Genomic DNA, 26665 nt, shown 5'->3' with positions numbered 1-26665 from the left:
GTCGAAAGGGACTTTAGCTCCTGTGTGTTTATGTTGTAAACGAGCTTTCTTTCTTCCATTTTTAGACCCCACACTAATACAAAATCTTCTTATAGACCAAACAAATAATATTTACAGATCCTTTGGAATACATTTTTTCCTTTTAAAAAAATATAATATGTCAAATCTTACCAAACTATGCCAAACAAAGCAATCTTCAGAAACTGAAAGTCATAAAAAAAAAGGAAAAGCTCAGAATAAAATCCTCAGAACAAGATGTAGAAAACTGTAGATGCTGGACTTACACCATTATTCATACTATCAGTTACCTTCAATATATTGCAGGTGAATTCAGGAACTATATAACAACCAAAAAAAATGAACAGCCTTATTTGACTTTTTTTCTATTGTGATGCCTATTGAATTTTGAATTTTTCCTCAGTTATTTTAGTCTGGAATCAACGCAGCCTTAACCTTTCATATCAAGCATTCAGGGAATGTCCTGTAGTGTGAATAAATGCTTATTCAACATGTATTTCTTGAGCTCCCTACTATGCATTAATCATTTGGTAGGATACACTGCCCTCAAGGCACTGGTTGGAAGACTCGCACAAAATTGAGAAACATTAAACAATTTATCAGAAGTCAGAGTATGAATTTTTCAGAAAATTTATTGTAGTGGAGAAGATAACACAGACCTTGAAGTAAATTAGCATCAGCAAAGGAAAGGTTCCTGAATGTATCAACTGTAGATGTTGAGTTCAGGTTTAGCTGAATTCTAATTTCAGCTCTGGAATCACAGAGAAAGTTTTAAAATATCTCCATAACTCAGTTTCCTCATCTATTTATGGGATCACTCATGCTGGGTTCATAGATTGTTGTGAAGAGTAAAAGGACAAAAGAGATACCACGTATATCTTTTAACTATTGAGTATCTAAGATAACTGTAATAATAAGCATGTGATTTTATTAATATTACTATTAAAAGATTATAGAGAAAGGAAATTATGTAGTACATTTGTATAGCTAAATGAAGTTCTGTGGAAGAGATGGATCTGATTTGGGCCTTGAGTGGACAGATTACTTAAAGAAATATCTGTGAGTATGACAAATAAAGAGAAAAATCATAAATGAAGGCATGGAAGTAAGACAGTGCATAATGTATGGGCCATGGATTGTGCATATGTTCACTGGGAGCATCTGGGGTGTGTGTGTGTGTGTGTGTGTGTGTGTGTGTGTGTGTACAAACAATATAATACAGGGGACTTGTTCTAATAATGTCCAACGTGTATGGGATCTAAGCAGCACAGATTCAGTATTGTAGGTGATCGTTTCTCAAATTTAGATACAGAACATTCTGGTTTTAGATTAATTCCAAATCTTTAATTGCTAAGAACAGGTTAACATACTGACATTTTTGATGATTCACTTAAAAAGCTAAAGAATTATGACCAATATGTCAGACTTTGTCACATTAACTTACCAAATTACTCATGAAATTACAGCAGAGGAAATAAAAAGAAATAAGTCAATAACATATATTTGAATGTAATGGACTTTAAACAGACAGATTGGGAGCATGGAAATGTGGACATGGGGCTACTGTTTTTATTACTAAAAATTATGTTTTATTTGAATGTCGAATGAATATATATTTTTTATAACAAGATAGATGATAAAATGATAGGTAGATAAATAGATATATAGGTGATAGATAGATGATAGATACATAGATAGCTGATAGAGAGATAATAGGTAAACAAATTTTGTCCATAATAATGTCACTCTCAGGAATGTAGATATGGATACAGTTTCTTTGAAGAAGAGTGATAGTCCATTATTAGATGCAGTGCATAAACTTGAATGTGCCCATGGAAGAGAATCTCACTTTTGTTCATTATTTCTTGTGTGTTACAGAAGAAAAAAAAAAGGACAATCAAGACTCTGGTTTATAGCAACATCCCATATAGTCACTATTTATAGTAAAGGCATGAAAAATGCATTTTCTTTAGTATGCAAAGATTTTCCACCATAGCCATGAGGAGTATTATGTAAGGATATTGCTAGTGGGAAACAAATCCAGACTTTATGATCTTTTCTTGCTTCTTAAGAACAGAATCTTTTATTTGTGACTATTTTTAGGTCCTTGAAAGCTATTATCTTTTCAAACTCTTCTATATCTATACCATGATGTGAGTGAACACCTACCTACACACACACATGCACACACACACACACACACACACAGACACCACTCTATTCTAAATAGAAACCTAAACCTAACTCCCTAAAATTAGAGACAGCCTTACTGTTATATCATACGTTTCAGGCCAGGGCTTCACAAATTGTGTGCCAATAATGTGTGACTTCTTCAGCAATCTAGTGAATTAATAAGCATGTTAAAAATCTGTAAGTGATTGCCTAATTGTACAACATCTTGTACTATGTGCCTCATCTATGACCAGACATGGTTGATGATAGACCACAAAGAACATTTCCCTGTTTAAAATCCAATAGAGTTTACTTAAAAAGAGTAGTTACACATTCATATAAAAATCCATCCTCTCCTCCTTCCCAAATGCCACTGCTTATGTGCTGATGTCATAGAATGGACTCAGTCTCAGTCTATCCCAGAACACCCCGGAGTGCAAAACTTCTTGAACACAAATTAAGTCAGTCCCTTGCTCAAAGCTAAATCAACCAGGGTTCTTAAGTGCATGAATCTGGCTAGCTTAAACAACAAATAGTTGAATATAAGTATTAGCTATATTACAGAATAAATGGAGGAGAATGAAAAAAGATGAGTAGAAAAATGGGTATAACCCAAAATACTCTGCAGCAAAAAAATCAGGCACTGTAATACATACTTTACTTTAAAGGTATGGTAATAGATATGCGTGAAATTGGTGCATACACCACCACATTACCTGCTACAAATGGAGTAGGACTGGGTGGAGGGGAGAACTGTGGCACTGAGACCCAGGTCTTTTGAGCTACAGTCCAGTTCAGAGGGCACAGGCTTCCTGACTGGTGTCTTGGGGCAGAGTAACTCTCCTTCCCCAACCTTTGAAGATTGGGTGAATAACGTACGGCTAGGGGGAGATGCCGATTTCCTCAGGTTTGCCTGCAGTATCTGAGGCAGAGTTGGTTATGGTAGAGGAACTGAAAGACAATAATTCCAGTATGATGTCCCGAAGGCAGTAAATCAGATGCCTGTTGACGAGCGGTTGCTGTCGTGACTCCAAGACTAGACTCCAGTTCAGCTGGCATCAGCGCATCCCAAGGATTTCTACAACAATATCTGTTAGGGCACCCATCAGGCTCTGCAAAGCCTGTTTCTCATCAGCCACTTTCTGCTCTTGAGTCCTTACAGGCCATGGATACTTAGGTAAAACTTCACCAGGCCAGATGGGCACTTGAGGAAGCCAGAGGTACTGCATCCAGTGCTGTAGATATGTTAGATTAGCTACTTGCACCTCTAGCCACCTCTGAATTAGTGTACCAAAGATAAGATGAAGAACTTTCTGCATGTTTTCCATACATAGCTGTCTCTACCTTTCCATTAGCAGCAAAAGGTGCAGATCCAGAGCTTGCTAGCTAACTCTGTCTCTGTGCATGGATCACCATCACTGAGGTCTTGTCTTGGGTTCAGCTGCATATGCTGTATATGACAAGTAACCATCCACACATCCTCTGGGGATTTATTCAGGATCTTTTTTTCAGGCTTTTGCTGGCTGTGTTTCCAGTAGCTAATATGTCACTACTGCTATTTTACTACCTACCTGCACGCAATATTTGTAACACAGTGGCTTTGTATCCCAAATCTCCCAATACTTTTATGTTCTTATATTGACATTCAAAGCCCCAGTCGGGTAGATCTGATTAGCCAAGCCAAGGAGGATCTCACTGCATTAACTACTTTTCTTGCCTGATGTGGGCAATGGTTTCCACCAATACTATTCATAACAGGGAAGAAGTCCCCAGTTAGGAGGAGCTGTTAAATGATAGATACCTAAATGAAACAAATGCATTCATTCATTCCTTCATTCATCCATTTACTCTCCAGTGTTTCATTGACAAATGACTTCACGACTCTCCAGTGCTTAGTAAGGTTCATAAGGTTCATAATAATGTTAAGCTCTGCCGTCTGACCTTTACTGCTATTCCTGCCATATTCACTGCTAACCTTTCCATTCTATGTCTCCCCACGTACCTCAAATTCCAAATTCCAGTATCAAATAATAATTCCAGAGGGAAATGATTAAATTAATAAATAATTTAATTCTGAGAGGTGGACTTCCTTCTAAGTTTTGTTGAAGGCACATTTTATTTCTTCTGTTCCCACAAACCAATTCAAAGACTGTCATTGTGAAAATCTCTGCCATAAATTGTTATGTTAATTTACTTATCAATATAAATGTCTCTCAAAACAGTCTCTCTAACTCATGTAACCAAAAGCAGCTAATTTTGTCCTCAAATAGTTTTAAACTTCTAATTACTGTTTAAACTTCATGTCACATTAAAAGACATTTTAAGTTCACCATTAGACTATAGAATTGACTCTATTTTACAATGTTGTATTCAATGAAAATTATTGTACAGTGATACATTTTTCATCTTTAAGCAATATCTTGAATATTTTACTGATCATGTTACTTAATTTTCCTCTTAAGAATATCAGTTAAATCTTTATATGGAGAAATTTGTATAGACTTTAATGAACATGAACCCAGAAATGAATGGCGATTCTTTCCAAAGCAGTAAAATGATTGATATCAGCAAACTCTTATTTCCTATCTGGCAGAACATCAAGTGGGGCTTGAGCATGATGAGGTCAAACTGAAAGTGAAGACTTCTTTTAATTTAGAAAAAAAAAAAAAAAAAAAACATGAAGGCCAAAGCAGACATGTTGGAAAGCATGAGGACTAACATCCAATTCTTAATTAACTCTCAGTAAGATTAATTAAAAGACATTTTACTAGGTAGAATGAGCCATGTCTGTATAGAATGGTACTTTTAGTTCCAAGGAAGCATTCCAAATTTGGAACTGAAGGAGCAAAGATGTTTAGAATAAGAGTCAATTTCCTAATCCTTATTACATGATTCATTCTGAGCTACTTCATTTCCAAACTCAAGTAAGGGACTTTGAAAAGTTCTGGTTTTGCAGCCTACACTTTCCTGCACTCACTAAGTGCACATTCTTTTGTAATCTGACATGTCCCTGTCTACCATTATTATTTCATTTATTTTCTTGAGCTTTGAAACATACTTGCTGAAATTCTGACCCAACCATATTTTTTCAGTAATTTCTTCTCTAAATGTAGGTAGCAGTACTGACTTAATAGAGTTTCTGTGAGATTGATTTTGATGCTCTATGTAAATTACGAGGCACACTGCCTAACACAATTAGAAGCCCGTGATTCTATCTCCACCAATTTTCCTATTTTATTCTTTTATGAAGATACCCTCTAGATTGAAGATACAAAGTCATGTGAGGTTCTCTGTCTGTTGTGGGAATATGAACATTGTTTTGCTGATTGAAGGAATTTTCATCTGTACCAATGCCTGGATTTTATAAACAAAAAATTTGAGGCCCAAATTCATAAACTGAAAGGTCTAAAATGACTCAACAGACAAATTCTGGATGTGTGTTTTTCTGGCATCTAAGTAACTTTCTTAATTAATAAATGAATTTTTTTAAAAATGTTAATACATGCTATAGGAGTATTCTTTCTTTGTTGTCTTTGTAATATTTCTGTAAGCATAGCGGTGTTCTAGTTCCTTATCAGGAACTATTAGTTACCTTAGGACTACTCATAGGTCCTAGCAATTGATGAAGCCCTTTTTCCTGCCATCCATTGGTTATCTAGTTTGACTTGTTATTTCTACCATTCCTACATAAGTACCACGATAGTATCAGAAATAATTAATCATCGTTGGTATTTAGCAGAAAGGTACAAAATGATAAAAATGGTGGTGTGAGGTGAGTCTCTGGAAATCTCCCCTGGAATTTACAATAAATTGAAAAACTATAACTCCACAAAGGACTCCCTGCACAGCAGACAGGCAAGATGAAGAGTCTCACTACTGAATTCACCTAAAGATGGGCAAATGGCGTGAGCAGGGGAGGAGGGAAGGGAGAAGCGCGGAGACAGAGCCGCACTGTCGGGCGCAGGACGCAGCCCTGGCTCAGTGCTCCGAGCTCGCTGCATCCCGGAGCTACCGCAGCTGCGGGAGAGGGAAGCACTCGGACTGCTATGGCTCCTCTTATGGCCCACAGGGCTGAGGGGGCAGCATATAACACGGCTGAACCCAACTCTCACGGCAGAGACTCGGAGCAAAGACTGAGGGAAGAAGGCTGAAAACGGTGGTTTAAGCCCTCACTGCCGAGCAGAGAACGGAAGCCTTAGGCACTGAGACTGGCCGCCCCCTCCCTACCCTCCCAGAGCTCACCCCGCCCCCACCTGCCTGGTGCTAGAAGCAGAACAGTAGCAGTGTCAGATCAAAAGAACAGAATATTTGCTGTTCTGAGACACAGATAAACAGCCCACTAGTTCCGGCGGAAGGGAGGGAGCTGTGGAAGCAGGACCGGCTGTGGTGGTGGTCGCCGCCATTGCTCTGGGCCACCTCTCAATACTCACCTCACCCCTGGCCCCACCTATCTGAGCAGATCCCTGCAGGAGTAAACAGAACTGCTGAAACATACGGGCTCTGAATCTGGTACAGGAAGAGTTTTGGAACTTCAAAAGCGGAGACAGAGCCGCACTGTCGGGCGCAGCCCGACATCCCCACACGGATGCAGTGCCCTATGACCCAGGCGAACTGTTAACAGGAGAAACCTGCCTTCCAGGGAATCTCCCCATTGTGTGAGAAGGTGGAATAGTGCAGAGAAAACATAACACTACAGTGCGAGAGAGAGAAAAAGGTTGCAGTCGGAGAGAAAATAAAACATTCTAAAAACACATACTGGAAAACAAAAGAAAGACCTCTTCCTATCAACCTGTTGCAGAACCCACTCCTGTAGAAGTCTAGGAAGAGAAATAATAAATCATTAATTGCCATGAATAACCAAGGCAACAAGACAGCTCAGAAAGAAAGTGAAAAGTCTCCAGAAAAGGAACTTAAAGATATGGAAATATATGACTTAAATGAAAGAGAATTCAAGATTGCAGTTCTGAAAAAATTCAACGAGATGCAAGAAAACACAGAAAGGCAGTTTAATGAACTCAGAAACACAATCAAAGAACAACATGAGCATTTTACAAAAGAGATGAAATTTAAAAAAAAGAACCAAATAAAATTTCTGGAGATTAAGAACTCAATAGAAGAAATTAAGAATGAAATAACCAGCTTATGTAGTAGAGTTGACCAGATGGAGGAAAGAATCAGTGACATCGAAGATAGAAACCTGGAAATGACACAGATGGAAGAAGAAAGAGACTTGAGACTTAAAAGAAATGAAAGAACTCTACAAGAACTTTCTGACTCCATCACAAAGAGCAATATAAGAATAATGGGCACACCAGAAGGAAAAGAAAGAGAGAAGGGAACAGAGAATATATTCAAACAAATTGTTGATGAGAACTTCCCAAACTTGTGGACAGAACTGGATCCTCGAATCCAAGAAGCAAATAGAACACCTAATTACTTCAATCCCAACAGACCTTCTCCAAGGCACATTGTATTGAAGCTGTCTAAAATCAACGACAAACAAAAAATCCTCAAGGCAGCCAGGGAAAAGAAGACAGTAACCTACAAAGGAAAGACCATTAGATTATCATCAGAATTCTCAGCAGAAACTCTACAAGCCAGGAGGGAGTGGAACCAAATATTCAAACTATTGAAAGAGAGAAATTATGAGCCAAGAATAATATATGCAGCAAAGATATCCTCTATCTATGAAGGAGGAATAAAGACCTTTCCAGACATACAGAAGTTGAGGGAATTTTCTAATACAAGACCTTCACTACAAGAAATACTAAAGGAGCCTATTCGACCACCATCACCAGGGACAAATTGTGGCAACCAAAACATAAAAAGGGGGGAGAGGAAAGGCCTGAACCAGAATATGGGAATGGAGAAAGTAAGCATGTGAAGAAAATGGAATACTCTAAATATAAAACTTTTTTTTACATAAACTTAAGGGTAACGACTCAAAATAAAAAATCCCGAACTGAAATATATACTGTAATAAAAGAAGAAACAGAGGTAAACATAACAGAATACCACGACACAAAAATAATAGACAACAACAAAAAGGCAAAGAAACATGGAGACACAGTCTCACCAGAAAACTAAAGATAGAATGACAGGAAATCCTCACATATCAATAATCACCCTAAATGTAAATGGACTGAACTCACCAACAAAATGTCACAGACTAGCAGATTGCATCAAAAAACTAAACCCAACCATATGCTGTCTCCAAGAGACACATCTCAGCTACAAGGACAAGCATAGACTCAAAGTGAAAGGGTGGAAATTGACACTTCAAGCAAATCTTATCCAGAGAAAATCAGGTGTAGCTATACTTCTATACTGATATCAGATGAAACAGACTTCAGGGTGAAAAAGGTAACAAGAGACAAAGATGGACATTTCATAATGGTAAAGGGGACTATACAACAAGAAGACATAACAGTCCTTAATATTTATGCCCCCAATCAGGGAGCACTGAAATATACCAAGCAACTACTTACAGAACTAAATGGAGAAATTGACCAAAACACAATTATACTAGGGACTTAAACACATCATTGACAGCTAAGGATAGATCACCCAAACAGAAAATAAATAATGAAATAGCAGCCCTAAATGACACATTAGATGAAATGGACATAATTGACAATTATAGAGCACTTCATCCTAAAACATCAGACTATATATTTTTTTTCTAGTACACATGGAACATTCTCAAGGATAGACCATATATTGGGACATAAAACTAACCATAGCAAATTTAAGAAGATTGAAATCATACCAAGCATATTCTCTGATCACAAGGCTTTGAAATTGGATATCAACTGCAAAAAGAAAGCAGGAAAAACCACAAATACATGGAGATTAAACAACATATTTTAAAGAACGACCAGGTCAAAGAAGAAATTAGAGGAGAGATCAAAGATACACAAAAACAAATGACAATGAAAATACATTCTACCAAAATTTTTGGGATGCAGCAAAAGCCGTTTTAAAAAGGAAATTTATATCATTATAGGTGGACCTCAAGAAACAAGACAAATCCCAAATAAGAAACCTCACATTACACCTTAAAGAACAAGAAAAAATAGAACAAATGAAACCCAAGGTCAGCAGAAGTAAAGACATAATAAAAATCAGAGCAGAACTAAATGAAATAGAGAATAAAAAGACAATGGAAAAAAATTAATGTGACAAAAACCTGGTTCTTTGAAAAGACTAACAAAATTGACAAACCCTTGGCTAGACTAACTAAGATAAAAAGAGAGAAGACTCTAATAAACAAAATCAGAAATGAAAAAGGGGAAGTTATCAGAGATTCCACAGAAATACAAAAGATCATCCAAGAATACTATGAAGGACTATATGCCACAAAATTCAATAACCTGGAAGAAATGGACAAGTTCTTAGAAACATATAGCCTTCCTAGGCTGAATCATGAAGAACTGGAAAATCTAAACAGACCGTTCACCAGTAACAAAATTGAATCAGTCATCCAAAACATTCCCAAAAGCAAAAGTCCGGGACCAGATGGCTTCACTAGGGAATTCTACCAAACCTTCAAAGAGGATCTAATACCAATCCTCCTCAAACTCTTCCAAAAAACTGAAGAAGAGACCGTACTCCCTAACTCATTTTATGAGGCCAACATTACCCTTATACCAAAACCTGGCAAGGACAACACAAAAAAAGCGAACTACAGACCAATATCTCTGATGAATACAGATGCAAAAATCCTAAACAAAATTCTAGCAAATTGAATGCAACAATGTATTGAAAAGATTATTCATCACGACCATGTGGGGTTCATCCCCGGGGCACAAGGATGGTTCAACATAAAAATTCATCAATGTGATACATCGCATAAACAAAATAAAGGACAAAAATCATATGATTATATCAATTGATGCAGAAGAAGCATTTGACAAGATACAACATACATTTATGACTAAAACACTTAATATAATAGGTATAGAAGGAAAATACCTTAACATAACAAAGGCCATATATGACAAGCCCTCAGCTAGTCTCATAATTAATGGTGAAAAACTGAAGCCCTTTGCTCTACGTTCAGGAACACGGCAGGGCTGTCCCCTATCACCTCTGATTTTCAACATAGTGTTGGAAGTCCTCGCCAGAGCAATCAGGCAAGAGTAACAAATAAAAGGCATCCAAATTGGGAATGAAGAAGTTAAATTGTCGCTCTTTGCAGGTGGCATGATGCTATATATATAAACAAAAATTATTAGAAACAATCAACAAATACAGTAAATTTGCGGGCTTCAAAATCAATGTAGAAAAGTCCATTGCATTCCTATATACTAACAATGAAATCTCAGAAAAAGAAATAAAAGAAAAATTCCTTTTGAAATTGCAGCAAAACGAATAAAATACATACGAATAAACTTAACCAAGGCTGTGAAAGACCTATATGCTAAAAACTATAGGACATTTTTAAAAGAAATTGAAGAAGACACAAAGACATGGAAAGACATTGCATGCTCATGGATTGGAAGAATCAACATAGTTTAAATGGCCATGTTACCCATAGCAATTTACAGATTTAATGCAATCCCCATCAAAATCCCAATGGCATTTTTTAAAGAAATAGAACAAAAAATCAGATTTGTTTGGAACCACAAAAGACCCGGAATAGCCAAAGCAATCTTAAGAAAAAAGAACAATATTTGAGGTATCACACTCCCTGACTTTAGCTTGCACTACAGGGCAACAATAATCAAAACAGCATGGTATTGGCAGAAAAACAGACACGTAGACCAATGGAATAGAATCGAGAACTCAGAAATAAAACCACATAAATATGGACAGATAATTTTTGACACAGAAGCCGAAAACATACAATGGAGAAAAGACAGCCTCTTCAATAAATGGTGCTGGGAGAATTGGATAGCTACGTGTAAAAGAATGAAACTGGACTGCTATCTTTCACCATGTACCAAAATTAATTCAAAATGGATCAAAGACTTAAGCATAAGACCTGACACAATAAACTGCCTAGAAGAAAGCATAGGTACTAAACTTATGGACCTTGGGTTTAAAGAGCATTTTATGAATTTGACTCCAAAGGCAAGGGAAGTAAAAGCTAAAATAAATGAATGGGATTGTACCAAACTTAAAAGCTTCTGCACAGCAAAAGAAACCACAGACAAAATAAAAAGGCAACCAACTGAATGGGAGAAGATTTTTGCAAACAGTGCCTCTGATAAGGGGCTAATATCCAAAATACACAAGGAACTCATGCAACTCAACAACAAAAAACAAACAACCCAATTGAAAAATGGGCAGAGGACCTGAAGAGACATTTCTCCAAAGAGGACATACAAATGGCAAATAGACATATGAAAAAATGCTCAACATCACTAATCATCGGAGAAATGCAAATAAAAATCACAATGAAGTATCACCTCACCCCAGTCAGAATGTCTATCATCAACAAGACAAATAGTAACAAGTGTTGGAGAGGCTGTGGAGAAAGGGAACCCTCATACATTGTTGATGGGAATGCAGACTGGTGCAGCCGTTATGGAAGGCAGTGTGGAGGTTCCTTAAAAAATTACGAATAGAATTACCGTATGACCCAGCAATCCCTCTCCTGGATATCTACCCAAAAAATCTGAAAACATTTATCTACAAAGACACATGTGCTCCAATGTTCATTGCAGCTTTATTTACTGTGACCAAGAAATGAAAACAACCAAAATGCCCTTCGATAGATAAATGGATAAAGAAGTTGTGGTATATATACACAATGGAATACTATTCGGTGGTAAGAAAAGATGATATAGGAACATTTGTGACAACATGGATGGATCTTGAGAGTACAATGCTAAGCAAAATAAGTCAGACAGAAAAAGCAGAGAACCACATGATTTCACTAATATGTGGTATATAAACCAAAAACAACAAAAGCACAAAACAAATGAAAGAACAAAAACTCACAGACAATAGTTTGGTGGTTACCAGAGGGTAAGGGGGGAGGGAGTGGTAGTTGAGGGTAAAGGGGATCAAATATATGGTGATGGAAGGAGAACTGACTCTGGGTGGTGAACACACAATGGGATTTATAGATGATGTAATACAGAATTGTACACCTGAAATCTATGTAACTTTACTAACAATTGTCACCCCAATAAAGTTTAATTTAAAAAAAAAGGTACAAAATTGCCTTGTTCTGATAGTGTTGTACAATTAAATGTCATTTTTTCTCAATACTTTCCAACTAATAACCAAGTCAAGTTTATATAATTACTTTTACCTTCCTTGAACAAGATTATTTAAACATCTTGGAGTTTCAATGTCTTCATCTGTACCTGCAAAACAGACTTACCGTAATTCCATCAGATGGTTGTGAAAAAAAATTAGGTAATGAATATTGGAACTCTATGGTATGCAGTGCTCGTAGAGCGCTGTACATGCTCTGTTGACAGTCATGCCCTTCTTCTTCCCATATACACTTTATTAGGCTGAGATTTTCTGTTACTAGAGGATGGTTGGAAGGGTTAAGTTCTGACGTGCAAAATCCTTGTAACTCAAGGACTCACTTTCTAAACAGGAACAAACCACAATAGTATTTTTTTAGAGTAGGTATTGTCTGTATAATATTCATACACCTTATATAAACTAACTTCTCGAGGGCACATGTCTGCCTTTTCTGTTCTCTATTCCACAGAGTCCATCCAGCAGTATGTTGTGTCCAAGAGACACATACAATAAATGTCTCTGGATGTAATATTATCCTGGGCATTTTACCTTGTACATTATCGAAAAGAAAAAAGGAAAATTCACATTTAACTTTAGAATAATGGGTTCATTTTGTAAAGTCAGGAATAAAAATGGATTTTAATAGTAAATACATGAAGGGTATATGGAGACAATCACGCCACTGAGATCAAAGTAGTAGACGTCTCTTTATTCTAGGGTGGTCTTTGTCAATTCTATAGAAACATCTCTAGAGCTGGTTTTAAATTACAGAGCCTAGGCTAAAAACATGCAAGAGCCTAACAATTCCATACTAAGGTATCTAAGAAATTCATCTGCTAAAATAAAATTTCAAACACATGAATGTCTGTGTTTTATGAATTAACATGATTTATCACTGCACTTAATGGTAAATGTGTCACGGATCTGTTTGTGGATGCCCCATGCTGAAGTGTGACTTGCTGTGGTCTGTTAAAGGTTTGGCTGGTAGGAGAATGTAGACGAAATGGTTACATTATGTTTCACCCTGGAAAGAGTCTATGGTTACTCATTGAGGAGCTTGGAGATGAACAGGGTCTCTCTGCACAAATGGAAGTGAAAATAGAACCACTCAGTTTCTGCATCTCTTAAAAATGCGATGATTTCCTTTTAAAGGATGAACTTTTTAAGCTATGAATTTATTTTTTCCACACAGTCTTATTTCACTCTGTGAAGTATTTAATAGGCAAATAAATTTGTTTTTATAACGTGCACATGGAAATTTTGGGGAAAAAAACCTTATATATCTTTAAAAAAATGTACCAACTAAACGAAATGATGGCTTGCCCACTCAAAGGTAGGTTATAAACCACTTGAAAGCTTAGATGAAAACAGCACCATGCCATGAACAATGCCAATAGGAAATGAGAGAAAGGGCATCAACTGTTACGCTAAGTGATTATTGTTGTGTATACAGAAAACATACCTGAATTGGTAATAACAACAGAAAGACTTTAAAATTTATCTTCCTTCTTCACACTTTTTTTAGTATTTTCCAAATATATGTGTAAGTGTTAAGTTATAACTGAGAAGTGATAGCTTTTATTCAAAAGTTAGAAAACATGGTTCTGAATTTTTAAAGAAAACCTACAGTTCATTTTTCTTATAACATACTCTACGCTATTCTTGAGTTCAAATTTCCTACTTTTATTTTTGAATAGTGTTTTTGTGTTTGTTTATGTTTGTTTTTGTTTAGTTTGGTTTCTTGTCCTTTTTTCTTTTGTTTCTCTTTCCTTCTTTCTTTTATCCAGTGATTTTTTTTTGTTTGTTTGTTTTTTGAAGTGGGTGTATGTAATTAAGAATCACTGACTTTCACAAGTCACCAAATAGTTCTTCTAAGCAAGTGTGCTAAGTTGCTCTTAGACCGATTTAGATGTAAAACAAAGCTTTACTTACAAATTCAATATTAAAACTTCAATTCTTCCATGCCAAACAACTATTTGTTCTACTAAGTTCCCTCACAAAGACCAATGGTACAAGAATCAAGAACCTGACATATTGCCCAACTCTTTTCTTTCTCTCTCATTTCTAGATTCATCTAAATTTTATTTATTGTTAAGTCCCAACAATACAGAGATGAAGAAGAAATAATAATGCTAGGAATAGTAATTACAACAACTAACATTTTTGAGAATCTCTCTGTGCCAGGCATTATTCCCAATACCTTGTATGTATTCTCTCATTTATTGCTGTTTTCTATTTTAAGAGGAAGAAACTGAGACACGGGAGTGTAATTTGGACTCAAGGATTCATAAGTTCAGACTCTAAAAAAATTGGATTGGGTTTTCTGTTTTATTTATTGGAAAAAAAAAAGTTCACTTTCACAGTGCCTCACAAGCAGGGCACTTTCAGGATCTTAAGTTGGTCGTCTGTCTCACATCCTCTTAAAAAGCAAAATGAGTTGCATTTGATACTGCTCATAATTGGAAGTTTTGTGCAAAGAACAATAAAGAAAGAAAACAAAATAAAGGCACTTCAGTGGGCTTGATGTAAAGGAAGCTGTTTGGTTTTAGCTGTCACGTTGCCTTCAAAGGAGCTCAATTCCTCCCTGTAAGCAAGAAATTAAGATGTTTGCTTCTGCTCCAACACATTGAACCAATCAGTTTGCCCCACGATACCACTTTTGAAAGCAAAGCATTTTGCATTAAAATCACCTCCATTATAACCATGACTCGACAAAGCAGTGGCACAAAATGTGTGATGCCCATGAGTCAACAAAGCAATGGTGTAGTATATGTGAAGTGCTTTTGAAATGAACTGAACTTCCTAAAGGGCCCTTTTCCAGACTCCTGCTGGGGACAGTTCCCTGTGAAGTGATGAACAAAGAATCACTGGGAGCTCATTACCTAACAAGCTGCTCCATACTGTTGGAAGGGGTGTTTGTTCTCGGGGACAGCATAGGTGGAAGCAGAGTTCTTGCACTGAGCACGACTGCAGTGCTAACTGTCCTGCAGACAACTATGTGGGCCCAGGCTTGTTTCTTAATGGTTATGTGTAAGGGAAAACGGGTGCCATCCTTCCCAAGCTGATCAGCTCTTCAACAAGTTATTATCATAATATATGTGAAAAGTAAAACAAGAATTTTTAATGGTGAAAGTGATTAAACAACTTTACCATTAAATTCCCATTCTGGATGTAATGACTCTGATTACAGAGTGGAAAATGTACATATGATAGCAATAGAAATAGCCCAAAGGCTTTTCTGTAAAATATCTTTCCTAGGGCCTGAGAACCTGTGCCTTGAGTGACACTTCAATTCACAGTATACAGACCACTTCCTGAATTCCGTCCCAGGGTGTGAGTACCACTGAACTGCTTCTGTCTTCAGTACTGCCCCCTCCATCTCATCACTTTTTCTTCTACTACTGCGTAACCACACATCTCATTTTGTTTTCTCCAGAAAGCAATCCACCATCTTCCATACTCTAGATCTGACAGAGTAGGTAGTAAGGTAGACATGAGCAGGAGGAGAAGGAACTAGGAGGCCCCCACAGGTAAACGGTAGTGTCATCAGCATCCTGTTACAGACCCACTGCAGCGAGAAGCCAGAACAGAGACCTGGGCTAGTGTGACACACTAGGAAGAAGGAAACGTGCAGAATGGAGAGAAAAACTGGAAAAGGAAAGGAGGAGGATAGCCCATCTATAGGCCAGGGTCCCAGAGACATTGGGCCGCTACCCACCCTCGGGTCAGTCTGCGCTATGCTCGGAGTATATTTGCTTTGCTAATGAACTTTGCTGTCTGCTGCTTGCTTGATTCCTGTCTCTTGACTGAATTCTTTCTTTCAAAGGACCATAACCTCGGAAAATTGCCGTTGCTGGTGATTGAGGGCTTCTTTAATTCAAGGGGACAAAATTGTAATAATTGTTTTTCTTCTCTGTAATTCCAGAATAAATAGCTGGGGCTTGGTACATGTCCATGGAATGATGGAATGAATTGTTCTTTATTTCCCAATATTTATTCCTTCATCACTTTGTGTAAGAGCAGCTCGGAAGTACATATCTCAGTAAGCAAAGCTTAGTATCCCTGTACCTACCACAGCTTTGTTTCCATTTTACTCACTTTGAACAAGTTATGTAATTTAAGCTTTGGTTAACTCACCTACATAAATGACATAATAATTTCTACTTTATAGTTTAAATTTGAGAACTCAAGAAATGAAAAAAACAAAACAACAACAACAACAACAACAATACTACAGGATATTCTTTCATAGCCATTATTTTATTGGTACGTTTTTTTCATAATAATACTCTATATCAATTACCATTACTCCTCTTTTAAAGATGAAGAGGATGAGATCCTTAGAATTAAGTAATTTATTCAGTCATCACGCCAATAAAATACATAATTGGGCTTTGACTTTAAAGCCTATTTCTTCTTCTGCAAATATCCCTCATTTTCTGAGCTGGTTGGGTAAATACCCAAGAAATGTTATTTGATTAAGAGCCTTAATGAATACATATGAGCTATATCTATCTAAAGCTTGGCCTGGGCCTCCCTTGGGTTTATCTTCTTTTGATCTTTCAGCTGCCTTCAACTTTTCTCGCTGGAGAATTAAGAGTGAAGAAGAGCCTTGTATGATAAAGGATGGTTCATTTCCAGAAACATTATGGATTACTAGAGAACAGGTACTAAAGCAATGCCTATAGCAAGTGTTTGATTGAAGCATGATGATCACAGAACAACTTACCATCTGGTCAGTGGTGGTGAATTATCAGGCATTGGAAGGTACTCCTTGGGCATAATTCAAGAGGTCAATTAAATAACATTTAATTAAAATATAGTCAGATTTATTTGTGCCTGGCATTATGTTGGGCATTAAAGATACAAAATGAGTGAGAAACAACAAATCCTGCCCTTGGGAAGTTCAATATTATAAGAGGGAGTTTAAGGAAAGGGATCTTGAGTAATCCCTGAAGGAGTTTTCTAAGAACACATAAATTCTGAAGCTAATACTAGTCGCCACTGGAAGCAGAGGAAGTCCAGAAAAACTTATCCAATTATGGGCCTTCTGGTAAGCAGGAGGTTCTGCTTACTTCCAACCTGCTTCTTCCCTCCCACTTCATCTAAGAAGCAACTTATCTTCCACCTTCTCTTTTGCACCCAATCACTTAATGAGAACAGTAAAAAAAAAAACAAGTGTCCAAGAAAAGCTCTATATAAACCCCCAAATCACAGTCAAGTATACAACTACTTGGCATTATTTAAACCTCTGCTGACTAAGAGTGTGAAATGACTAAAGTTGAATGTGTTTGATGAGGGCCATTTCTCAATTGTAACTTCACTAGAAGAAAAAAAATAAACAACAAATGGATTATTGCTGTAGAAGTGCTCTTATAAAAAAATGCATATGTATATATATACATATATATGTGTATGTATATATATATATATATCATCTGAATTAGCAAAGGTTGATATTAAAAAAGAAAACATAAATATAATGAAATAAATGATTTAATAGCAATCCTTAATTCAAAGACCTTTGAAGGTGAGTTGTACCTTTTGATCTAAAAAACGTACTTCCACATATGACATATTTCTCTATAAACATGTCCCTAATAAGGCATAAAATGTTAAATTAATAATATTCATCATCATTACATTGAGATGCCAGGATTAATTTAAAAATGCTTTTGATCACAAAAATGAAAACCCTAAGAAATTTCTCCTTGTTTTCCATGATGAATTTAAATATATACTTAATAGAGTATAGCTAAAAGGAAAGAAAAATTATGCATGGTATTTTTGAAAGCGCAATAAGAACAAGCTTAATAAACTGCATATTAATCAAGAAATCCTTTATATTTTATTTCTTCCATAATATTAATATCGTTTTGTGTTTGTAAAATAAAACTCTTGTTATTACATAATTAAATAAGAAAATGTAATTCTATTTATTAAATTAAACACAAAAGCTTAGTCATCTTTTTATATCCATGTGGATCTAAGTTCCACAATGTATAACTCAAAGCCAATTACTTTGGGCAGGGGAGAGACAGAGGTTGGTGGGACAAGTGCATAAATATTGATATTCACTAAGAAGTACATCAGGAAGCCATTATCAATGTGGGGCTATTTAATCATCACCTCATCTGCTCAGGTAGCTTCCAAGCACAGAACAAAATCCAAATAGCTAGTTCATCTATCTATGGGTTTGGTGGAGATCACCATGGTACAGTGGCTACTCTTAAGTTTTATTGCTTAAAAATAACATGATTCTTTGAAAACACTCTCAATTCCTCACAGATATTTATGGAATCATACAACCATAGAATGCCAGGATAGAAGAATGTGTGCTGATATAAAGAGTAGTGAATCCATTTGATTAAGGTCTTCAAAGAATTATGAACATGCCCCAAAACGTAAGATGGTTATTGTCAATGATGTTGATCATGCATTCAGATGTCTTCCTTCTGAATATGCAAAGAGAGGATGTCTTTTCTTGGCTTATCTTTATGGGAGAGCCCACTGTCTTCTCTATTTAAAACTATATGTAAAATAATTAATCTTCATAAACAAGTGAAAACTAAAATTAATAACACAATACTATTTATATCAGCACCCAAAACATATAATGTTTTTGTATAAATATAACAAAATATATAAAATATCTAGATGAGGAAAAGTATGAAGCTCCAATAAAATATTAAAGAAATAAATAAGATAATTTTTCATGTCTATGGATAGGAAGACTGAATATTCTCAAGATGTCAGTTTTTCCCAACTTGATTTATAAATTCCATGCAATCTTAATCAAAATCCCAACAAGTTATCTTGTGGATATCAACAAACTGATCTTAAAGGTTATATAGAAAGGAAAAGCCCAAAATAAACAATACGATATTGAAACAGAAAAACAAAATTGGAATACTACTCTACCCTACTTCAAGACTTTTTTAAAGCTATGGTATCAAGACAATGTGGTACTGGGGTGGAGGGGAGGGGGTGTTGGGGAGACAAATAGCTCAATGGCGTAGAATAGACAGCCCAAAGTAGGCGCACAAATATGTAGTTAATTATTTTTGACAAAGAGGAAAGGGCAATACAATGAAGAAAATATAGTTGTTTTTTTTTCAACAAATGGTACTGGAACAACTAGACATTACATGAAAAAAAGACCTTATAATCATTCACAAAATTTAACTCAAAATATATCACAGACCTAAATGTAAAATTCAAAACTATAAAACTCATAGAAAACAACATAGGAGAAAAACTAGATGACTCTGGTTTTGGTGATGGCTTTTTAGATACAACATCAAAGACAAAATTCATGAAAGAAATAAAAGATGAGTTGAACTTCATTAAAATTAAAGTTTTCTACATTGCAAAAGCACTGTCAAGAAAGTGAAAAGATAAACCACAGACTGGGAGAAACTATTTGCGAAGACATATCTGATAAAAGTTTATTTTCCAAAATATAGAAGAACTTATAAATCTCAACGTAAGAAAATGAACAAACTATTAGCAAACCAAATTCAGCAATACATTAAAAGTATCATACACCATGATCAAGTGGGATTTATCCCAGGGAAGCAAGGATGGTTCAACATCTACAAATCAATAAATGTGATATATCACATGAACAAAATGAAGGATAAAAATCATATTAGGTTGGTGCAAAAGTAATTGAGGTTTTTGCAATTATTTTTATCCTTTTAAACTGCAATTACTTTTGCACCCGCTTAATATGATCATCTCAATGGATATATATGTATAGATAGATAGATAGATAGATAGATAGATAGATAGATAGCATTTGACAAAGTTCAACGTTCATTTATGATAAAAACTCTCAACAAAGTGGGTAAAGACGAAACATACCTCAACATAATAAAGGCCATATATTACAAGCCAACAGCTAACATCATATTCAGTGGTGAAAAGCTGAAGACATTTCCTCTAAAATCAGATGAAAACAAGGATTCCGAATTCAACGTAGTAATGGATGTCTTAGCCAGAGCAATTAGGCGAGAAAAAGAAATAAGTGACATACAAATTGGAAAGTAAAATATAACACTGTCATTATAGGCAGATTATTATATGTAGAAAAAAGTAAAGATTCCACCAAAATAATAATAATAGTAATAATAATAATAATAATAAAAATAAAGAAATTCAGTAAAATTGCAGAATACATAATCAATTATAAAAATGTGTTCAATTTCTAAACAGTAATAACAAACTATGAGAAAGGTAAATTAATAAAATAATTCCGTTTACAATTGTATTAAAAATATTAAAATACATAGGGATAAATTTAACCAAGCAGGTGAAAGATCTTTATGTTTAAAACTATATGATGTTGATGAAAGAAATGGTCAAGTCTTTAGTAAATGGAAAAATCATTCATGCTTATGGGTTGGGAGAATTAATATTGTCAAAATATCTATACTATCCAAAACAATATACAGATTTAATATAATCCCTATTAAAATTGAAATGGCATTTTATAAAGAAATAGAACACACAATTATAAAATTTGTATGGAGCCACAAAAGTACTGGAATAGCCAAAATGATCTTAAGAAAAAAAGAACAAAGCTGGAGGTATCACTCCCTGATTTCAAACTATATCACAAAGCTATAGCAACGAAAATAGTATGGGATTGTCCTAAAAACAAACCTATCCGTGAAACTAAATAGAGAGCTCAGAAATAAACCCAAGCATATATGCTAAGTTAATTTACAACAAAATTTCCAAGAATGTATAAGAACAGAACTGTCTCTTCAACAAAGGATGTTGGGAAACCTGCAGAGTCACATGCCAAAGAATAAAACTGGGCCACTCTTTAATACTATACACAGAAACTAACTCAAAATGGATTGCAGAGGGAAGACCTGAAATCATAAAACTCCTGTAAGAAAACATAGGCAGTAAGCCTTTTGATATCAGTCTTGGCAATGATTTTTTGGGTTTTACACCAAAAGAAAAGGTATCAAAAGGAAAAATAAGCAAGATGGATTACATCAAACTAAAAGGGCTTCTGCGGAGCAAAGGAAAACATCGACAAAATGAAAATGCAAACTATTGAATGGAAGAAAATATTTTCAAATCATGTATCTGAAAAGGGTTTAATCTGAAAAATATAAAGAACTCATATATATCAATAGAAAAACAATCCAATTATAAATGAGCAGAGGATCTGAATAGATAATTTTCCAAAGTAGACTAACAGATGGTGAACTGGTACATGACAAGGTGCTCAACATCACTAACCATCATGGAAATGCAAATCTATTCCACAATAAGATATCAACTCATATCTGTTAGAGGGGCTAACTTTCAAAACGACAAAGAATAACAAAAGTTGGTAAGGATGTGAGAAAATGGAACCCCTGTTTACTATTGGTGAAAATGTAATTTGGTGTAACCAATATGGACAACAGTATGGAGGTGACTCAAATAATTAAAACTAAACTACTATATGATTTAGCAATTCCAGTTTTGGATATTTATTTGATGAAATAAGAAACAGTAATTTGAAAAGATATATGCACCCCAATGTTCACTGTAACATTAATTACAATAGCCATGGTATGGAAACAGTCTAAGTGTCCATCAATGGATTGATGAATAAAGAAAATATGATATATGTAATTGAGCCATTAAAAAGAACAAAATCTTGCCATTTGCAACAACATGGATGGATTTTGAGGACATAGTGCTAAGTGAAATACATGAAATACGTCAGGCAGAGAAAGGCAAAGGCTGTATCATCTCACTTATATTTATACATAAAATAAAAAAACAAATTAAAAAAAAAACCCTCAGAGATTTAGAGAACAGATAAACAAAATGGTGGTTGCCAAAAGTGGGGTGTGTGTGTGTGTGTGGTGGGGGAAGGTGGGTGAAATGAGTGAAAAGGATAAAAGGAGCTAAAAATGTCTGAACTTCCAGTTATAAATTAAATTACTCATGGTAAAGTAATATAAACAAAATAATAATAACATTATTACATAAATGAAAGTTTCTAAAAGAGTAGATTTTAAATGGTTTCATCACAATAAGAACATTTTTAAATATGTGTGGTGATGGATGTTAACGAGACTTATTTTGGCGACCATTTGATATATACGTATATCAAAACATTATGTGGTTATACCTGAAACTAATATAATTGTATATGTCAATTATGTCTCAATTTATAAAAATGATAGTTTGACATTCCCGTCTAACTGGATGTAAACATTCAAAAAGAAGTATACCTATACTCCTCAATAAATATAGATCTATGAATATATTAAACATCTTACCAAAATTTGACAGATAAATGCCTGACAAATTGTATGTTTCAGACCAATATTTTCCGTAGGTATCAGACACAAATCTGCATCTGTGCAGAGTAATGCTCTTTATGATTCATGGGGAAATTCAACAGGAAAAAAACACATTAGTGTATTTGTCACTTTAGTTGTTCTTTCTTTAGCATTCATTCTGTATGCAGGGCATGATTTCTACAGAGTTTCAAGGTAACCTAAAAAGGCAGTTCATAGCTCATTAACAGAAACTTGAGAAATTTGTCATCCTTCAGAAGTTAATATGCTTCATGGATATAGCTCAAGATTATATTAAGTAAGTATATGTTGTCCCAGGTTTATATAGAGCACAGAAACTCATTTCACCAATCTAGTGGAGAAAGGAACAGGTGGTTTTTAATGTCAGTCTTTTCAGTTATGGCAAACACATCTTGACATTTTCAAGCTACCTCAGAATTTATAGAACCACAAATGACATCTAATTTTTAAAGATTCTAAGTTATATAGCTTTTAAAATAATAAGAAAGTCTATCATGGCTGTAAAAGGGCATGAACAGGAAGAATATCAAGGATCTCTTATAAAGGAATGTCATATAAAGCAACGAGAGATACACATAGATTACAATATGTATATATGTGCAAATGTGTGACCATCAGAAAATTTTACTTTAAGAGAAATGTCCAATCCTTAATGAAGATGGTAAATATGGAAATATTTAAAATTATAAATAGATAATACACTATTATTGATGTTAAAGATCAGTTATAGACCAAGGTTTACAAGCTCAAAATTGATTTCCCATTACATACTCCTCATCTCATAAGAGGCAAAGCCAATGAAAATGATCTTCTGATTAAACAAAGAAAGAAAGAAATAGAAAACAAAACAACCTGATTTAAAGATGAGCCAAAGATGTGAACAGACATCACATCAAAAGAGATAGAAAAGGCAAATAAGCATAAGAAAAGATGCTGCACATGATACATCATCAGGGAAATGCAAATTAAAACAAGATTGCGATACCAATACACACCCATTAGAATGACCAAAATCTGAACACTGATAATGCCAAATGCTAGCAAGAATGTGGAGCAACAGGAACTCTTATGCATTGCTAGTAGGAATGAAAAATGGAGCGAGCCTTCTGGAAGAAACTGTGGTGGTTTCTTACAAAACTAAACATACTCTTGGTGTATGATCCAGCAATAGAACTCCTTGGTTTTTATCCAAAGGAGTTGAAAACTTAAGTCCACACAATGCCCTGCACATGGATAATTACACAGCTGTTTTATCCATAATCCCCAATACCTGGAAGCAACCAAGACGCCATTTAGTAGGTGAGTGGATAAACCAAGAACTCCATGAGCTGAACAGCTGATTTATTAAATCCCTAGGTTGGGGGTCAGATCTCTCAGGATATTCACTTGGGTCCTCATGTGATGTAGTAGAATGATGCATTAGTAGACCCATCAGGTATGAACACACAACATTCTGTTGGGATAATGGCACAGGTGCCTCTTCCTGAAGCCATTATAATGTGTGCAGCCGTCAGGTTTTGGAGGGCAGCTTTTCTCATAGAGATATTTCAGTGTTCAGTAAAGACAGGTTTTGTTGGCTGCCATTTAAGATTTCTTGGGTGAATTTTGTAAAGGCTATGTGTGTGCTATAGTGACCTACAGATCCACGGAGGGGACATAGATGGTCACCAAATGTTTGTGCCAATGCTGTGCAAACCATACATGTTGGTCAGGGGAGGCAACACTGTCAGGCATCAGGAGATGGACGGAGGGTGAGATATGCTAGACCCGAACTCCCATTTTCCCGCTCTTTTAATGGTGCCTGTTTCATTTCAGGCAGAGTGTATTTCAACAGGTCCAGCTTGTATCAGGTCAACAGGATACCAATGGAGACTGAGTAGTTTCACCTCACCCGGGGGTGAAAAGTAACTCACCCATTCTGATGGGCCATCTCATTGACAATTCTGGTAGGTAACAGTTTTCCCAGGCACAATGAGGCTTGGTGTCCTCAGCAGCCTACACACTGATCCTCAATGAGAATTGGGGCAATGGCTGTTTCTTGTGACTTCCAACCTTTACATGTTTGGATGTCTCAGTAAATGTCCCATGCGTGGCTTATGGAGCAATAGGCCCTAGTGTTTGATCATTCAAATGTATTAAAGCCTGGGACAGTATCTGTCCACCCAGCCAAGGTGATTTTACCAGTTGGTAATTTAATCTGCTGCTTTAATATTCCATGTTTTCTTTCTACCAACCCTGCCACTTGTGGGTTATAGGAGAGAAACAACCTCCACTCAGTGTCATGTTCTTTAGCCAGAATTGCATATTATCACCTTTGAAATGTGACTCCTGATCACAGTCTATTAAATGAGGGTATATGTACATGGTTCTCAGCTTCTCTAGTCTCCTAATAGTGACAGCCCAGTTTGCGTAGAGACGGGAAATTGTGAGTATATCAGATGCAATGTCTACAGAAACCAATGCATAGTTAGAACCGTCACTCAAAGGGCTACTATATTCAATTTGTCACTCTTTGTCACTCGGGATCTCCTGTGATGGTCCCAGACTCCTTTAGTAATTGGGCATCATTTGGAATACACAAGACATGCTGTTACTGCATTAACCAAGGCACTATATTCCAAGGACCATCATCACCCTTGGCAACCTGCCATCCCATCTGGGTGCTATGGTGGCCACTCCTCATATGCATCTAATCTGCTGCATCTACTGAGGGGTCAGTTGCTAGAGCATCTACCTGTGCTAGGGCATCAGCTTTCCGATTGCCAGGGGGTGTCACTGTCTTATGAGCCAGACATGGAAATCAGTAAGTACTGCCTCAGGCTCTTGCAGGCAAACCCAACTGGTTTGCCTATATCCTGACCACACAAGGCCTTATGATCTTCCACCCCTTGGCCTCCCACAGTCCAAATTATGGGGTTAATCCCTTCAGAATAGCCCAATTGTTAGCGCAAAGGGTTAAGGGTCCGGGCTCATGAGTGAGCATCAGCCAAAATGGCTGAGTTCAGCCCACTGGCTGCTGTGGTTTCCTCCCGTTTGCAGGAATCTACATATCAGGCATTAGCAGGAATTTTCCCAGACTTCCTCTCTACAGGCCACAGGGACACCCCAGGGTAGGGCCAGGATGTTTGGAGGATCTACATACTGTACAGGAACTAGTGCCACTACATTTCTAGAGAAAATGGTCTGGAGGCCAGGGTGCTCCTCTGGTGCAAATAAGGATGCCACTTAAGTGGGAGTTTGAGCCATGGCAGAGGTGAATTGATGGAACATTTTCTCAACCCAGTCCTTGACAGCAAAGGAAGTTCCTACCATATATTCTGTTCCTTCATGAGAGGCTGTACCTGGAGGAATACTGTATACACAGCAAGAACTGCTGCTCTACGGGGGTATATTGGATTTCTGCCCCGGTCCAGAACTGAAACCAAAATCCTAAGGATAATATCCCCTTCTATTTTTGCCACCGCATTTAACCCGTACCATCCAAAATCACGGATTTATCTAACTGAAATTGTAGCCCTGTGTGGGAAATGTGCAAAGTTAATCTGCTTTACTAGTATTTTTTATCTTTTCCATGCAGCTTGCTTCTTTCGTCCCCAGTACCATTTGTGTCCTTTCTTTACCAGGGAGTATAAGTGAGGCAGGATAGGTATACTAGGAAATTGACAACTCCCTCCAGGGTACAATGTGAGGAGCCTCACCGGTTACACAACTAACAAGTGACCATATCCAGTACCTGCAGCTAGAGAAGAATAGGAACCAATTGCATCCAGCCAAGGCTAATCCCCTTAACTGGGACCTGACTTCTAGCTCATTATAATGCTATTATAATCTCATTTATATTGCAGTTAGTACAGCTCCCATCATGCATCTGATACTGTGACAGTTCCAGAAGTGCCAAATAAGGAAGAAAGAGCAGTAAACTAAAG

General features: G+C 36.2%; 1 pseudogene; it reads right to left on the bottom strand.

Annotated features, from left to right (window-relative positions):
• Positions 1 to 3071: 3071 nt before the first annotated feature.
• LOC117025599 (sorting nexin-19-like) overlaps positions 3072 to 26665 on the bottom strand; it is an 83160-nt pseudogene continuing 59566 nt past the window's right edge.

The sequence above is a fragment of the Rhinolophus ferrumequinum genome, chromosome 8, assembly GCF_004115265.2.
Source record: "Rhinolophus ferrumequinum isolate MPI-CBG mRhiFer1 chromosome 8, mRhiFer1_v1.p, whole genome shotgun sequence".
NCBI lineage: Eukaryota > Metazoa > Chordata > Mammalia > Chiroptera > Rhinolophidae > Rhinolophus > Rhinolophus ferrumequinum.
Note: the sequence above shows the minus strand (reverse complement) of the source record. Positions and strands in the feature narration are given on the sequence as shown.